General features: G+C 42.9%; 1 long non-coding RNA gene across 1 annotated transcript; it reads right to left on the bottom strand.

Annotated features, from left to right (window-relative positions):
* Positions 1–4349: 4349 nt before the first annotated feature.
* Positions 4350–9443, bottom strand: LOC117876810. Its single transcript, XR_004645549.1, has 3 exons — positions 9340–9443; positions 8256–8384; positions 4350–7262 (listed from the first exon to the last, which is right to left on the bottom strand). It is a non-coding gene; the product is annotated as an uncharacterized LOC117876810 (long non-coding RNA).
* Positions 9444–17237: the final 7794 nt, after the last annotated feature.

Raw genomic sequence — 17237 nt, 5'->3', positions numbered from 1 at the left:
GAAATGTATCTCTTTTTTTTTTGCCTCCTGAGGCTTTGAAATTCCTATGCCACTGATTTTTCAGACTTTTCATCGATATCACTTTGAGGATGAAGAACTCATGGAAAAGGGATGATGGGATTGAACACGGAGGATCAAAATTCCAACTCTATAAACTGCAAATGAAAATTGCACATTTGTGCATGTGGGTGCATACATGTATCTTTTCAGATGCAAATATTTTGCACTGAAGTGGCTGCTTACACATATGCAAGGAACGGCATGTAAGTGCAAACACAAGGCTGTACATACAGTTTAGGAAGCTACTTTTGAAAACTTGACATATGGCATCAATAGGGACTTTAGTGTTGTCTGTGAGATGAAAATATTGGTTTCCCCCAGGGCTTTGATTGATGGAATTACTTCTTTGTTCTTTCAACTGAATATTTTTCTAGTTTACTACATAATAGTCACATTTACTCTGATTATAAGGACCAGGATATACTAAATTCTAATGGAACGATAGCTGCAAAACTCACATAAGAATGTTTTATCGCTGATACTATAAAGACTCCTCTATACTGTTGATATTTTTATACTCTGCAGACCGCTTTAGAAGATTAACAGAAACCTCTATAAAACACTCTTTAAATTAAATATTGCATTTATTTTAACAGCTTCAATCCCCGCTTTCCTGCAACATTTCAAGAATAAAACTAATCTGAGGATGTATACATGGCTTCCAACCCATAAAACTCATTTTTCATTATTTCCCCAATCTCATAATATGGAGTTTTGTTTATCTACAACGCAATCCATTTTAGCAAAAAGCCTGGCATTTAAGTGGCTGTGCTGACAGCAAACAAACATATAAAGAAGTTCATAAGCATATTAATAAGGTTGATGTAAGTAAATTAATGTAGAGTTACTGGAAACCAAAATGGGTTCTCCCAAAGAAACTTTGCTAAAGATACGTATTTTATAGCTAAAAAACATTTTTCTCTTCCCTATTGGATATTTTTCAAAGCAATATAGATCCCTCCCGTTATATTGTACTAATGTACAATATGATCACAATATGTCTTATCAATATACCAGTCACCTTAAACTCAAATTATGATAACCCTTTTTCTAAACCAAATGAAAAAGTCTGTTTCACAACCATATCCCCTGATTGGACCTCACATGGATTATTATGAAAGGTGGGAGGTCTGAAAAAATGCTCTTTCTGTTGTGATAGCAGAGTGAGCCTTAAAGATTTAAATTGTTCTAAATATAGATATTTAGAACTCACAGCAAAAAAATGCATTTTTCTAAATGGATTCCCAAAGTCTCCAAAGCAACCGGGGTGGATATCAATATGTAACAGAGGAGATGTGTAATCTGGGTTTGCTCATCAGCATTACGCACAAGAAAACATTGGGCTATAATGGTTTGTAACTGACACCTTGGTTATGCATCAGTGTGTTAGTACTGTATTGGATCGGAGAATTGATGGTGAGATCCCATGTTTTCTGCAAACTTCATCATCTTGGCTGAACCTGCCTGGGGAATGTTTGTTTTAATCATCTCTGCTCCCATCTTTACATGAACATCAACCAGATTTTGATAGACCCATAGCTTTCATGATTTACAACTTTTCCTGGCTATTTCTCACAGCTAAAAAGTAGCTGGAGATACACGAAAGCTAAAGAGAAGAAAAGTGACTTTAGTGGAAATATTCAGGCCCCCTCGGACCTTTAGTAATGAAGCAACAACTAGCAGTTCTGAGGACAGCTGTCACTCATTTAGTGGGCTGCCCAGTGAACTGTTGTAAATAACCATGTTCCCCAATGCTCTGCTTGCTAGAACTAGTCTTTACAGCTCTCATAAGCTTCTTTCAACACCGCAGACAGAAGCCATTGCTGTTACCAGCTGAATTTCCCCGGTATAGTACATCTTACAGGGTCTTCTCTACAATGATGTCCTGAAAAGCTAAGGGAAGTGGATGTTTTACTGGAGCGGTATGCAGCATTCCACAAGTTGTTAAGCTAAGGCCCAGATCTTAAATTACAGCCAAGTAAGCTGGACTCTGCATGCAAAATTGGCCTTTTCCTCACCAAATCCTGAGCTTGCTCTGTGTCGGTCCAGTTCCACAATCAGTGCAGCTGGCTGTAGACAGCCCCATGAGGGCGATCTGCAGCCAGAGATCAGCAAGGCATAGATCCACCCTGGCCATGCTTGCTATCCATGGTCACACCCCTTTTATAGGCTGCAGTGCCAGCTCTGTAACACGGGAAGATCCCACTACCTGGGGTAGTCTTCCCGTGGCTGACTTATGCCAGTTTTTGATCCATAATCCACTTCTGGTGTGGTACAAAGGAGTTACACCAGAGGCTCAGGCCCAGTGTCTTCGTCGTAGGTGCTCATCTGACCCATTAGCAAAAGACAAATAGGTACAAAGAAATACACAAGAGAATAATTGTTGTCTAGCACACTTGAATGGACTAGCTATTTATCACATATTTCTCTTAGCACTAGACAGGAAACATGGTATAATGGATTCTCTGTCATATGCTAGATAGTTAATACACTTCTGGGAACTGGTTTAGAGGAGGTGATTATTGTCCTGTCAACACCATTTGCTTTAGGAAGTGCCATATTGTTTCTATAGAACAATTTTCTTCCATTCTTCCTTTACTCAGATTAAAAATATTGATTTCCTTGGGAAGCAATGGTTCTTCAGACAGTGATTGTTCTCAAGCGTAACAGTTGTAGATCTGTTGGTACGGTCGCATGGTCACAGATGTGATATTCTATGCTATAAAGCTGGGGGAGGACAGTGAAAAGCATCAAGGACATTATGCCATCAACCCCAAGGTAGTTCAACATAAATAATTGTGTTTGAAATCCTCAAAATGAGGCATTAAAGTCTTTTCCTTGTGTTGTCTCTTTATATTGAGAAAATTAAGTGATACTAAAGACAGAGTTTATCCCACTGGCTATATTTAAAAAAATATTTTTATTGGCTTATCGTAGAAAAGGTAGGTGAGAAATTTCCAAACAGATGCTGTTCGTTGTCCGAATTGGATACATTTATGTTGAAATAGATGTGTTACTGCAAAGTGGTGCATTGACAAGAATGAATCTCTTGACTTCTAGGCCATTTATCACAGTTTTCTCTAGATGTAAAGATTTCAAGGAATTCCCAGGGCACAATAAATGCAAAGATGTATAGGCTGGTCGTATCACTAAGACTAAAGATAGAGTAGAATGGAATTAGAATAGATCAGGCCATTAATAATATAATACTGTTGCTCCCTTTTGACCCAAGCAGCTAGTCATAATTCGGGCCCTATGGATGTTCCAGTTGGAAGTAGAAATTGATGGAGTCTGATATATTCTTTGATGCAATCTTGTTTATTAGAAGGAATGTACAGAGTCCTGCTTCTCTGAACACAGGAGAAACCAAAAACAAAAGAGCAGTTTGTTAGCATACAGCCCCAAACCTCGTTAGGAAACAGTCCCAAATGCGCTCTTTCTAGCTGTTTCCTGGATCAAACTGTGCTCCTCAGAGACTGTTCCTGGGCTTCCTTGTTTTTTTCATCTGTCTCTGTCATAACTATAAAGGGAAGGGTAACAGCTGTCCTGTGTACAGTACTATAAAATCCCTCCTGGCCAGAGACTCCAAAATCCTTTTCCCTGTAAAGGGTTAAGAAGCTCAGGTAACCTGGCTGGCATCTGACCCAAAGGACCAATAAGGGGACAAGATACTTTCAAATCTTGGGGGGGAGGGAAGGCTTTTGTTTGTGCTCTTTGTTTGGGAGTTCGTTCGCTCTTGGGACTGAGAGGGACCAGACATCAATCCAGGTTCTCCACATCTTTCTAAACAAGTCTGTCATATTTCAAACTTGTAAGTAAACAGCCAGGCAAGGCGTGTTAGTTTTACTTTGTTTTCTCAACTTGTAAATGTACCTTTTACTAGAGTGTTTATCTCTGTTTGCTGTACTTTGAACCTGAGGCTAGAGGGGGGTCCTCTGAGCTCTTTAAGTTTGATTACCCTGTAAAGTTATTTTCCATACTGATTTTACAGAGATGATTTTACCTTTTTTCTTTAATTAAAAGTCTTCTTTTTAAGAGCCTGATTGATTTTTTCCTTGTTTTTAGATCCAAAGGGGTTGGATCTGTATTCACCAGGAGTTGGTGGGAGAAAGGAGGGGGGATGGTTAATTTCTCCTTCTTTTAAGATCCAAGGGGTTTGGATCTGTATTCACCAGGGAATTGGTGAAGAGTTTCTCAAGGCTTCCCAGGGAAGGGAATCCACTTGGGAATGGTGGCAGTGGACCAGATCTAAGCTGGTAGTTAAGCTTAGAAGTTTTCATGCAGGCCCCCACATTTGTACCCTAAAGTTCAGAGTGGGGAAGCAGCCTTGACAGTCTCTCTCTGTTCTTGCCTGTTCACAGTTTCCGTGTGTTCTGCCTTCCCTAGTACGCTGATATGCACATTCCTCACAAAACCCTTTTGCCCCCTCCATCCGAACTCCTGAGTGGGTTCACAACCCCTGCTTCCCTCAGGTGGCGGGCTTCTGCTCGACCCATCCTGAGGATTGTGGTCATTGAAAAGTATGTTCACACCCAATTTGAAACAGCTTTTAACTCAACCCAGCTCACGACAACACTACTGGATTCTGCCTCCTTGTGCATGTTACAATGCACCTTACTCAGCGATTAGGCGCATTGATTTCAATGGATTTACGAGTCCAGTAAGGCACTAGTCAAGCTGAAGGCAGAAGGTGGCCTCAGACTTGGAAAGACTGTATTTAAGGGAGAGGCCATGGTCTAATGCTGTGAAATTGGGACTCTGGGACCCCTGAGCGGTGGTGCTTGCACAGCCCTATGCAGGTTAGACATGTTACACAGCATTGGCAGCAGCGAGGAGAAGCGATGCCGGCCACCCCACCGCCCACTCAGGTTCATCCCCCATGGCTCCTCCTGATTGGCGTTGCACCCCCCGTACAGGACTCACGGGCCACAGGGCCAAACCTGAGTGGGCGTTGGGGTAGCCAGAGCTGCTCCTCTTTGCTGCTGCCATGGGGTCTGGCTCCTGCCACAGGCCTGCCCGGCCTCGCCAGACTTCCAGCAGCTTGCGTCCCCTCTCAGGGACGGGGCCTGACACTCCACCTGGGAGGGCTGCACTGGAAGATGACATGGACTAGGCAGGCAAGGTGCTGGGGCCAGTGACCGCATTGGGATGGCTCCACAAGGACTGACACGGGGAAAAATAATCTGGGGGCTCCCTGGCTCCCAAGCACTGACATGGATTGTCTCTGTCGCCTTGATTTGCAGATGTGCTCAGTGTTACAGATCTGGCTGAGTGCCCATCACAACAGTTACCTGTCTGTTGGATTTGGACCCAACTCCTGGGTCCATGTGTGCTCTGGACTTTATTCTGTCTGCACATTATAAATGTGATCAGGTCATGAGCATTTGTACCTAAGCAACCCATAATTATTAGTTCTCAGGCACCTGTCTCTCCCCATTCCTAGAATAGGGTACCTAGGCACCTAAGCTTTGTGAATTCCAGTGAATTTAAGGTGTCTGAAAGTCTCTTTGTTGTCCGGTCCATAGGCTCTGCACAGGGATTTCTAAAACCACAGTAACGTTTACAGTCAAAGCTCACGTAAATTACAGATATTTAGGCAAAACCACTCCCAGCCCGCCCCCTGAGTTTGTGTGCTCACCCCTTATTGTGAGTCCTTGAACCCAGTCCATATGTCAGATGGGTAACCCCTCCTGCCTCTGCATCCTGTGGGCCTTCTGTCAGGTGCGGTGAGAGGGGGAGTCTGAAGGTTTCCGTCCCCTCTGTCATGTGACTAACTGTCCAGCTGCATAAATCCAGTAAGGATTAGTGGTTAGTGCAGAAGACCTCAGGAGCCCCAAACGAGGATGACCAGTTTCCGTCAACCCAGCAAGGTTCAGTGGGAACATGATTAGGACCTGGTTCTGCTGGGTGCCCAATGCCTTCAGGCCACTACCAGGCAGCCATGGTAGTGCCACATGCTGTGCCACAAAGACTCGGTGCAGGTACATACCACAGGACGTACCACCTCAAAAGACTGGACTGACAGATTCCCTGGTGGCCCCTGATTGGTCCAGGAGCCCCATTTAAGCACAGGAGGAGTTCCATGAAGTGTCTGTGAAATGAGGTGGACTCTTTTACTAACTGTAGAGATGGACCTGCTTCTCGGCTCACTCTTGGACTCCTGACTGCAGCTTAGACCCTTGACTTCCGCTTTTGATCTCCGACTCCAATCCTGACCCCTGGCTTCAGTGGGTCTGGCTTTGATCCTTGGCTTTGGTTATTGACCTCTGACCCTGGCTACAGATCCTGGGTTTGCCCCCTGAACTCCGATTCTGTTCCTACTCCTGGCATTGGTATGAAGACACTGACCCCTATCCCGAGCTTAGGCTACTGCTCTTAGATTCTGATCCTGGTTCTGACCCCCGACCTAGGCCTCTGGACTCTGGCATTGGTCCTGATCACTAAGCCTGGCTGCCCAGGCCCCGCTCCTCACACTTGCTGGAGCAGAACCATTGTCCTAGGATGGATCTATGATTCCTCTATGATCCTTTGTTTAGAAAACAGTCACCTTTGATGACTCTGTGTTAGTGCCTTCAGGGAGGTGTCAGCATTACAGTAAGCTTCATTTGTGGTCAGGTATAGTCACCGACTCATCATTCAGCTCAGTCTTCAAAATGGTGGTGGCAATGTCAAATGAAGGACACAAATTGATAGACACGCAGACAAAGACCCATCCATCACACTCAGCGCCTTGGAAAATGAGGACCCTGGCTTCCCTACTTTTTTGTAAACTGAGGATGATAACACCTACTTCAAAGTGTTGCTGTGAGGGCCAGTTTAATCCTGGGCAATGGAGTCACACTGCTTTGCGTCAGTTTCCCCCCCATGTGTGTATGGCATTTTGAACATAAGAAAGGGCTCCATCACGCTGCAGAGGGCGAGTTCAATATTTAAGCACCCAGTTGTAGAGAGAGGAATTTCACCCAGTATTGTTGCTTTGTTTTTATTATGGAGTCAAGAAAGGGCTGTGATGTTCAATTCTTTGAAGACCTCCTAGATGTCTTCAGTTTTCCCCTTCAGTCAACTTCTGTCAGATACCTCCTCTTCAGCGTTCCATAGCTATATTGTAATAATCATTCTAGGGAACGGATCAAATTCCCGGTGCAATAAATTCCTGCAGTGAATAATAGAACCTGGAGTCCTCTCACAATCTTTAAAAGCATCTGTAAGTAAGAAATGGCCTCCATAACACCAAATATTCAAGATGGAGACAAAATTCTGTGTTCACTATGGGGGGAGTACAATCTAATCACTGTTTTATTTGCTTAATTTAATGGAGTGTTTAGACCATATTACATTAAAAGACAGCACTGAAAATGTAATTAACTGCCACATTTTGAGGGCTAGCACTTTTAATATGCATTTAAATGGTTTAATCCATTAAAAGTAGACATTTCCATTTAAATGGTTTAATCCATTAAAAGGAGCCATTTCCATTTAAATGGAAGAATGTCATTCTGAGAATGGAACGGGCATGGGCCTCTTTGTATCTTCTCTAAATCGGCATGGAAATACCAATGCCTAATCAATAACATTTAAAAAGGAGGGATTATGAATTGTGCTAATCCTGAAGAAAGGATTTGGGTTTGAAGTGATAGGATACAGCCCAACTCTTAGCCTGCTCAAAATGGCAGATGTTAATTTGACAGTGTTCAGAGTTGTTACAAACTTGAACGTATCACAGATTTTTTCCCTAATTAAAGATGTGGGATTGAAAGAGAGGTGATTTCTGAGGTGCTGTGGAGGTGCGTATGGACAGCATGGAGTGTTCCAGTGAGGATGAGCCAAAAAGCTTGGTAGAATTGCAGGTACTGTCCTTTTAATATTGGCCACTTGTTGACTCTTGCCTAGAGTCAGCTGTTTGCATGAAACCTGCCAGTTGTGAAAATAATTAGGTAGGAAACGCGGACCTAAATGTGTTTGCAAGATGGATGCAAATTGACTGATGCATTAATAATCGCAGCTGCATTACGCATTAATAATAGCCCAGAATAGTTTCAAATGGGGAATAAAGAGGCAAAATACATAATACCAGAAATTAGATTGTTAAACTGAAGCTGTTTTTTTGTACAACACCTCACTCAATGGGGCCTGATTCTGATTGGGTCCTCCGGGACTACAAGAATATTTTGTTTTACATTTTTCTCTAACCTTACCTGGATCTTCTTAGTATTTATTCACCCAAAGGCAAAAACTTCCTCAAGGCCCTGATTCAATCCCATTCAAGACATTCATTACATGAGTCCTTCCATTGACTTCAATGGCCATTGGATCGGGATCCAAATCTGCATGGTGGATAGAGGAAGGAATTGTTCCCCCAGCACTTTGAATGGCAATAGCGCCAATGTGTGGCTACTACCATGGGGCTGAAGCTGCAGAAGCATCCACACTCCGGCTCCCATACTTGGCAGAGAGGAATGGCTGGTGGACCTGCATTGGAAGGGATCCACCACCATCTTTCCAAGCCATCCTGCATGAGAATGTCAATAATTCCCAGTGGGGCATACAGAGGGTATCCAACCCTTCTGAGAATCTCCTGTCCCACCCCTCACTATGCTGAGGTTCTATTGCATCTGGGGCCTTCTGTGGGGAAGCAAGGGAAGGGAGTTACTTGTCAGAGTGAAAAAAACATGGTTTAACAGCAAATCTCTTTGGGGAAAAAGAACATTCGGGTCCAAAATAAAGGATCCCCCCTCCCTGCTGAGGGACAATGGAAAGGTACATGTCTCAGCTTTAAACGTCAAGAGCTGTGCAGGAAGGTCACCATCAGTTAATTATCCCAGATAATCCTTTGGTCTTTCCTGTAGTCTGCTACACTGCTCTCTATTCAGCAACTGGTTCAGGATCAAAGGAACAACCTTTGATTCTCTGCATTTCTTGCACCCTCGGGCAAGCACGCTACAACTTCAAAAAATGACCCACTAAACTGTTATATTTCTTACCACTTACTCATCGGATTGGTTGCACTTCCCAACAAGAGAGGTCCCATAACAAATTAAACAGATATTGGATTATTTGGAAAATTCCTTAAGATGATGATCAATTATACATGCCTCTTTCCCCAAGTTTCAAATGATATGTGCATGCATGATGGACTTAAATTAATATTTGAACTGTTAATTGGAGATTAGCCTTGACAGTGAGTTATTTTGATGGCACATTGTGCATGGACCCAGAGATAATAATGATGGGTGAATTTTTAGCAGCCTATATAAATAAATAAACATAAATGAAACCCACGTCTGCTATGCTGTCTCCAGTGAATCACGCTGATTTGTATAAAAGTATCCATTTGATGTTCCCTCTTGGGCAGGGAACCACTTTGATGCCTTCAAGGGCTCAGCATGGTGGGAACTACAGTATACAAATAAAAAATAATCATGAAACATCTATTTGTGTTACATACACGTATCACAGAGTCACATAAACTGTCAAAGCTCATTGCATGGGTTTGAAGATGCCTTTTTGAGCCTGGGCTGAACTGGAGCGGTGTGCTTGCACTGAACGATTTATTCTGTGAATTTAGCTTTTTTGTTCTGTTTTGAATTATCCAGGAACAGGCAGGTGTTTTTATGAATTTGCAATTCTTTAATGAGTAAACACTAGTTTACCTACAGCTTGCTTGCAAAATGGATGGTGTTAATATTCACTATTTATGGGTCACCTAGTTCATATGGGACAGTTTCTGATCCCTGGCCTAACTAATTGTGAATTATCAGTGAACATACATAACTGCCCAACAAAACTACCGTGTGAATAATAAACATAGATTTTCCAAAGTGGCCAGGGTAGAATGTCCAGCACAGATACTCTCCCGAGCATGGATTCAGGCTGGTATTTGCAATGCTTTTGGTTTCTGCAGATCTTCTTACCTGAACGTTTGTGACTAAGCACATTATGGAGCTTGCAAAGGGAAGAAGTGAATTTTACTAGCAAGAAGATCGGCACAGAAATCGGGCTAGTCATTGATAGATTGCCATATCTGCCACACTAGTATTTGTAAATTAAAAAAAAAATACATAATAGATAATGTTGCAGCAATTTCCTGCAATATCTCTGGGAGGTCTCACTGTATTAAGTTTATGTATCATTGTGGGCCAGGGATGGTATGTAATTCCATGGGGGAAGGTAACCCCAGTCCCTCCAGGAACTAAGAACAGTGGGGGATGATTTGGCAAATGCACTCAGGTTGTAATACTTCCAGAGATGCACTCCCTCATTAGGAGGCTACGTAGACTAATTCAAACTGAATTCTCCAGGGGCAGCAGCCAAAGAAAGGACTGTTGGATAAACAGCCTTAGCTTCAACTGACTCATCCAGCAAATGGACAGGAGCTTCCATTTGCTGGGTGGTAGGGGGCGGGGAGGGAGGGGGTGAAAAAGGAGAGAGAAGGGGAGAAGGTGGCAATCCCCTAGGGAAGGGTTGGAAGGCCTGAGACTGACCACATGGGGGGGGGGCAGGGTGCTGATCTATGCTAAGCATATTAGCGTGCACGTAGTATTTTTATTGTTTTAATATGCTTTCTCTGCCATGCTTCTACCTTAAGAATAAAGGTGCTTGCTTAGAAACAAGTGTGTGATAACTTAAAACCACGGGCAATTACCCTGTTCATAGCCGTTGAAGGGAACGCGAAGCAGAGATGCTGGCCTGTTTTGGCCATCTGACTTGTTGGGGAATTCACCATGTAGGCAGGGAGCTGTGTAGTCTGGAAATACGCTGGTCAGGAGGGAGAGAGCCGCAGGTCTCTGCCCCAGAGGAGCCAGGCGCCTGAGAGTGGGTACCTTTGTTGGACTGTAGAGGGGGAATACAGGTGCAGTTACCCTAACTGTGGCAGCTGTTACCACTCGATGTATAACAACAGCTGAACCATTGATTAAAACATCTATTCTTTGTTCATTGATATTTTACAGACTATTCATAAATGTACCCTTACAGTCTTGTAATATAAAGTGTGCCCCTCATTTTCTAATGTTTATTGTTTATCCATAATATGGGATTTGGAAATGCCTAACTGGATGTAGCGAGAACAGGTTTTTGGTTGTGTGTATCAGTGATTGTGGACTATAGGTAGGAATGGTTTTAGTTTTGACAAACCTCACCAGTCAAGTTTTGGGGCTGTGAGGTCTCACATGACCTGAGGCTCTTGATTTGGTCAATTTCTCGTCATGGAGGTTTATTTATACTGGATCGTTCGCCGTAAAAGTTTATCCTTTATTCTGCACATGTCCTGCACAAGTGTGAAGCACGACTTAGCTCTTAATATTGTCCATGTGCACATCATTCAAGCAAATCTTGTCTGTGCACATCTCCATTAGTTATTAGTTATGCAACCCAAAATGTACATGATAAAAAAAATTCAATCCACAGGAGTAATTTCATTAGCAAGTTAAATCATTCCATGTGTCAGCTGTGTTTTAGAGAGAGAAACTCTCACTAACCTGCTTTCATAAAAGGAGCTGAAATCAAGGCAGGCAATTTAAATCTTTCACAGGGCTGCCTTTCTGGCCCAGGCCCCATGAAGCAATCTCAAATTCATATCAGGATTGATCCATCAGTCCAAATCTCTTTTGCAGTTGTTGATTTGAAGCTAACAGAGATGTCTGTGTGACTGTCACAAACATATAAATGGCTGCTGCTTCTTTCCCCTTAATAAAACGTATTAGCAACTGTTGTCTCCAGAACCTCAGCTCATATGAAATGCTTCAGGTCACCCTTCCACTCGAGGAGAGAGCCAGTTTCTTAAATGAAAATGCATGTAGCTATGTTTAAAATATTGCAAGTGCAATCAACTTATAGTACCTGCTAAAAGCTTTCTTATAGATATGGTAGGTGCTCATGTTTTGAATCTTAGGGCAGGTCTTCACTACGGGGGGTGGGGTGGGGTGTGTCGATTTAAGATACGCAAATTCAGTTACGTGAATAGCGTAGCTGAATTCGACCTATCGGAGCCGACTTACCCTGCTGTGAGGACGGCGGCAAAATCGACCTCCGCGGCTCCCCGTCGATGGCGCTTACTCCCACCTCCGCTGGTGGAGTAAGCCCGTCGATTCGGGGATCGATTGTCGCGTCCCGACGAGACGCGATAATTCGATCCCCGAGAGATCGATTTCTACCCGCCGATTCAGGCGGGTAGTGTAGACCTAGCCTTAGAACTTGTTCATATCTCCTCATTTGTCTTTAAGCAATGTAAGCATGGTAGACCAAGAGAGATCAAGTCTCAGTACCACTGAGATGTTTAGAAATCACCTTCAACACCATGTTGGCCAACTTCTGCGAAGAAACTTTTTCTTCGTTAATAAGTTTTTTTTGTAGGTGAGCTAAAGATTTTTATTACAATGTAATGTCCAGACATCATGGGGTCAGATCCCATCAAGTGCTCCAGTTGCAAGCCAGTTTAACCAGCTATATAGGGAGTTGCCTAGTGTAAGGAGATCCCTGAGTGGTAGGTCAATCCCTAAACCATCCCCTATACTAGCAGCAGAAAAGAAAGTGCGTCAGGGACATACCGGTAGAAAAGGGACAGTGAGATATATCCCGTGCACAGTTTAGAATAGCCTAAAGGCTGCTCTAATTTCCTGTGCAGAATGAATTCCCCCCAGGGTCATGGCAGTGAGGGAGAACATAAGGTGGCATGAACCCTTCACTCCCCAGATGTGTTGTATGCTGCTCCAACATAGGGATGGTCCAGTGGTTAGGTGCTACCCTGAAAACTAGAAGATCTATGTTCAATTCCCTATATTGCTACCGATTTAGTGAGATATCAGGCAAGTCACTTTGCCTCTCTTTAACTCTATTCCCTATCTGTAAATTGGGAATGACACCACTTCCATATCTCACCGGAGGTTTGTGAGGATAACAACATTAAAGAGCAGGAGGTGCTCAGAGACTAGACACCTACCATAGAAAAGGTAAATAGTATCTTGAGATCACTCTTTATACTATGCCAGATTTACACACTGGTTGGGCTTGTGAGATACAAACCAGGGGCAGTAAATTATTCTGTGTGATAGCGTGAAAAGGTTTTTAGCCAATTTCAGATTTATTCTCACAGATTCAACAATGGTATTATCATAATACACCCTAGCAAAGCAAACTGTCTTAAAACAGAAAATCCAAGAAGCTGGATTACAACAGAGCCTAAACCAAAGTAATGGGTTATACATTTCTGTCAGCCATTTTCATTCTTCCTTGAGTGGTCTGAGATGCAGGGTCCACTCAGTTAGGAGGTGGATTAGGTATCATCTGTGGCATTGGAGAGCAGGGATAAATAAAAATCCTTTGCACAGAGCAGCTGTTTGGAATAAAACCCCTGCCACCCTACAAGAGGGAGCTGATATGGATATGAGAGTTTACAAGTTTACAGTGTTACCTTTGGGTTAATTAATGCAGGAACCACCTTTCAGAAGCTGGTGAATCAAGTGTGACATGGTCTACATGATTTTGCATGGGCTTATATTGATGACACTGCAATACTTAGCAGTTCTTGGTCAGATCATAAAACACACTTGGGAATTGTGTTAACAAATCTCAGAGATGTGGCTCTTACTATAAAGGTGTCAAAATGTAAACTAGGAGATGCCAATGTTTTGGACAATATGTTTGATCTGTGTACTGATGCCTCAGGCATGTGTTTAGACGCAGTTCTGATGCAAACAAAAATCGTCCTGTTGCTTCTTAAGAAACGGACACCCACTGAGCACAATTATTCTGTTATGGAAAAAACATGTTCTGCAGTTGTACATGCCGTCAAACAGTTAAGGCCCCATCTATTTAACAGACAATTTAGGGTCCTGACAGGCTGTTCGCCTTTGATGTGGCTATATTGAAACAAAGGTACGAGTTCCAAACTGCTACACTAGAGCATCACTCTCCAAGACTATGACATGGAAATTGTGCATATTAAGGAAAGATAAAATATTGTAGGAGACAGCCCATCCAGGCCTGAGGGTTATGACCCAATGCCTATGGATCATACAGTAGCTGACCCTACTGCATCACTGCAAGAGAGCAGATGTGACACAACTGGCAAAGGATTCACTATTTTGTAACAGTGACTCCTGGAGGGCTGGACAAACTCACTACACTTAACACACTGCTTTCATAGTATTTATCCGTAAAGCGTTTCATGTACAGTCTTAAATGAAAGCCAGGATCACACTGGTCATTAATATGGTTGTGAAATGTATGTCTAAATACCATGTCAAAAAGCTCTCCTTCCTCACTAAGTAGAGAACCTACATTTCCCTTCATCTTTCTCTTGTTCCTACTGTATTTATAGAACTTCTTCTTGTTGCCTTTTATGACACTTGTTTGTGTAACTGATTTTGTGCCTTAGACATTCTGATTTTATCCCTTTACACTTGGGGACAAGCTATTCGTTTGTACTCCTCCTTAGTAATGCATCTATGTTTCCACTTTTTGTAGGATTCCTTTTTGATTTCCAGGGAATTAAAGAGCTCCTGCTGGAGCCATATTGGCCTCTTACCATTCTTCCTATTTTTTCTTCACATTGGGATACTTTGTAGTTGTGCTTTTATCTCCTTGAGAAACTGCCAGATCTCCTGAACTACTTTATCCCTGAGATTTTCTTTGCTTGCGACCTTGCCTACCGGCTCTCTGAGTTGGTTAAAGGTTGCTTTTTTGAAGTCCATTGTTCTTATTCTGCTGCTCTCTTTCCTTTCTTTCCTTAAAATCATGAAGTCTGTCATTTTCTGATCACTTTCACGTAAATTGCCTTCCTCCTTCAGATTCTCAGCCAATTCCTCCCTGTTGGTCAGAATCTAGTTTAAAATGGCTTCCCCCCTGATTACTTCCTCCATGTGGGGAAACAAACAGTTGTCCCCCATAAATTCGAAGAACTTATTGAACATTCCATGTGCTTCCATATGGCTTTTCCAACAGATGTCTGGGGAGTTAAAGTCCCCTATTACTACCAGATCTTGTGTTTTGGATATTTCTGTTACTTGTCCTAGAAATGCCTCATTTATCTCCTCCTCCTGACTTGGTGGTCTACCATGACACTACCGCTGATTTCCCCCCTTGTATCTTCACCCAGAGACTTTCAACTGGTCTATCTTTCACCTTCTTCTGAACCTCAGAACAAGTATATATATCCTTGATGTATAATGCAACACCTCCTCCCTTTTTCCCCTGCATGTACTTCCTGAACAAGCTAATATTCCAGTCATGAGACTTATCCCACCAAGTCTCAGTAATACCAATTAAGTCATAATTTAGCTCATGTTCTAATACTCTTCTTGTTGTTTGTTCCCCATACTCCTTGCTTTGTGTGTAGACATCTAAGATGTTGAGCAGATTTCGCCACTGATTTCTCTCATGTTACTCTGATGATCCTATTGTAATTTTCCATGTCCCTCTCAAATCTAGCTCTCTGATAAGTTCAACTTTTTTAATGCCTACCTGTGGCTTGTGTCACCTGCCCCTTTTTAACCTAGTTTTAAGCCCTCCTCAGTAGGCTGATGAGTTGGTGCATGAATTTGCTCTTCCCCTTCTTGGTCAGGCAGACCCCATCTCTTCTCATCAGACCGTCTTCCAGGAACAGCATCCCCTGGTCAAAGAAGCCAAAGCCCTCCCATGGACACCATCTATGCAGTCAGACATTCAGCACCAAGATGTGTGTGTCCCTGCCTGGGCCCTTACCTTCAACTGTGAGGATGGACAAGAACACAACCTGCACCCCCAGCCCCTTCACCCTCACTCCCAGAGCCCGGTAGTCATTGCTGATCTGTTCAGGGCTATACAATACAGGGGTATTTTAACAAACAACCAGGTGCCTCAGCCACTGACAACTATTGGGATGGACTATCAATTATTTTGTTTATTGCTAGGAATAGTTATTTAATAGATCTTTGCAGTAACTTAATTTAGTGAAGGCGAAGCCAGAAGGGAGGAGAGGTGAACATCACCTTCTGTGCCCTTTCTTTTGGAGTGTGGGGGTGAAAGTCTGTGAAAAACAGGCAGTCTGGAAATATGTACACCTGCCACACTAGCGACCCGAAAACCACAAAACCGCATCCTGTTTTGGGCATATCTTGTAACCTTTGCTTTTGCGCCATTTGATCAGCTATGTAATACTATTGATTGACATGTCTTTGTAAAGGGGAATTGTGGGACTGGGTCGATGGATCGCTTTATGGACACATCAAGAAGATCTCCAGCTTCACACGGACAGTTGGCCACTGGAACACTTCGGCTGAGTTCACCCGAAGACCACTCCAAACTCTGGAGGGGTATTTTGCAGTTTGGGATGCTCTATAACCTATTGCGTTTGTGTATGCTTGAAACTAAACAAAGCAGTGACTTCAGGTAAGGGTGTTCTAATGGGAATACTGGAGACTAATAAAGTACTGGCTTTAAGTGAAAGTAGGTGGTTTTGATTTGTTTGTGCCAGTCATATAGCAGACAGAGGTGCTGCATCTCCCTTGGTCTGTCCTGATACTGACTTGCAAAGAGTAAAGTTACAGCGAGCTTGGGGTTTGGTGGAACCTCAGGTAACAAGGGTTATCAAGCGCTTTGGGTTCAAGGGGAACCCCAGGTAACAATACCTGGTACCATCATTAGCACCCAGCATGGGATAGTGGTCAAAGGGAAGGATCAGCCTTGGCAACCTTTCTGTGATGTCTCAGATGTGGGGAATAAACTGATAATTTGATTTTACAGGTTCAAAACGTAACAGTATCTCTGAAGCTCAGACCCTGAACATCGTGGTTGTCTGGAGTGAATGTTTACAGCTGATTTATAAACTGCTTAAAATGGGTTTCTCTTGGAAATAATTATGCAAACTCAAAGCTAGTGGCACAAACTGGCTTTGTTGTACTAAGAACATTTTTCCTGTTCTGAAGACCTGGATAATGGTAAATACATCATCCAAGCTTAGCTGGGTAAAAATTACTGCCAGTTTATCTAACAGTTCAGGACATTAATCCGTGAGGTGCAATTGTCTTCATGTATTTACAGTCAAAATATTCAAAGGCAAAGTCCAGTTTGCCTCCAGTTCTCTCTGCTCAGCCTTGTCATGATTAAAGACGGCCTGAACTCCATTTGGAAAAGTCTAAGTACCTTTAAAACACTGGGGATCTGCATGCCGACAGGTAAGGCAGCAATTCTGCAACATCCAT

This window comes from Trachemys scripta, chromosome 4 (genome assembly GCF_013100865.1).
Source record: "Trachemys scripta elegans isolate TJP31775 chromosome 4, CAS_Tse_1.0, whole genome shotgun sequence".
NCBI lineage: Eukaryota > Metazoa > Chordata > Testudines > Emydidae > Trachemys > Trachemys scripta.
Note: the sequence above shows the minus strand (reverse complement) of the source record. Positions and strands in the feature narration are given on the sequence as shown.